The sequence below is a fragment of the Mustela putorius genome, unplaced genomic scaffold, assembly GCF_011764305.1.
Source record: "Mustela putorius furo isolate JIRA1106 unplaced genomic scaffold, ASM1176430v1.1 tig00537248_pilon_pilon_pilon, whole genome shotgun sequence".
In the NCBI taxonomy this organism is placed as follows: Eukaryota; Metazoa; Chordata; class Mammalia; order Carnivora; family Mustelidae; genus Mustela; species Mustela putorius.
In genome coordinates, this window is record NW_025422387.1 from 14375450 (window position 1) to 14376657 (window position 1208).

The following is a 1208-nucleotide window of genomic DNA, read 5'->3' on the forward strand; positions in this document are numbered from 1 at the left end:
TCTAGAATGGGGACTAAGTTCAAATAGTGGAACAAAAGATGCCCCTGTCACCTCTGTCATCCATTTTACAAGGGTTCAGGTGCTCTGTGCCAAGACCCAGGGATGAAGTCCAAATATATACTCCTTAGCTCATCAGTATCATGGAAACCTCCACTGTGTGGTGGTCAGGTCTGCCCTGCAGGGGTGCTCTTCTGTCTGTAGCCTGCCCCATGCCCCGGGAGTCTGTCTGGTGGTTGCCTTTGGTAAGTGGAGAGACCAGCAGGAGATAGGAGCATGGTAGTGGTGGAGGCATTTACTACCTCCTACCTCCTGGCTTGGAGTCACGTGGTTCTGGCCCCTCAGGACAGCCCTCTCCAAAGCGCTGGAGGCCATTCCCACCGCTCACCAGTCTGAGCCTGCTGACCAGCCCCAGCCCCTGCCCCAATACTCCATCCCTTGGGTTTTTCTACATCTGCTCCCACTTAGGTAAAGAGCCCCTTTATGGAAAGCCTCCCCCACACCATCTCATCCGAGAGTGCCTGCTGTATCCCACCAGGACCATGTAAAAATGAAGTAGTGCAAAAGAGAAGCCTTCATTCCACTCTGTCCTCCTGTCTCTGGGGTCCCCTCCTCTCCCCAGAAACAAACAATGTTCCCAGGCTCATTTGTATCTATCCATCTAGAAACACGATCATATGGTTCCTGCTTGCCGATCTGTTTTGGATTGTCCGTGAATCCGTGAATCTCGAGGCCCACGGATGCCTGTGAATGGACGTGACCCCAATGCTAGGCCCCGAGGACCCCCAGTTTAGCTTGATTTCCCTCTTGTCCCTTCGTTTCCTCAAAAAGGCCTTGTCTCAGGGCCAGGGGTTGGGGGGCGGACACGACACTCAGGAAGCCATGCTCTCTGGAGTGGTTAATGTCCTAGATGGAGGCTGTCCCTGATGGGCATTTGTCCCTCAGTGTGACAGCTTCCTGGCTCTGACTCCAGTTCTGACACTCCCTAGCTGGGACACCTCTCTTTGCCTATTTCCTCACCTGTGAAACGGGGATAATACCCCTGAGGATTATTGTGAGGGTTGAAGGAGCCAAGAGAGTTAATGTGAAGCTCCGCGCAGAGTGTGTGTTCAAAACACCAGGTATTTTTATTTTTTTTTAAATTTTATTTGTTTATTTGACAGACAGAGATCACAAGTAGGCAGAGAGGCAGGCGGAGGGGTGGGGTGGGG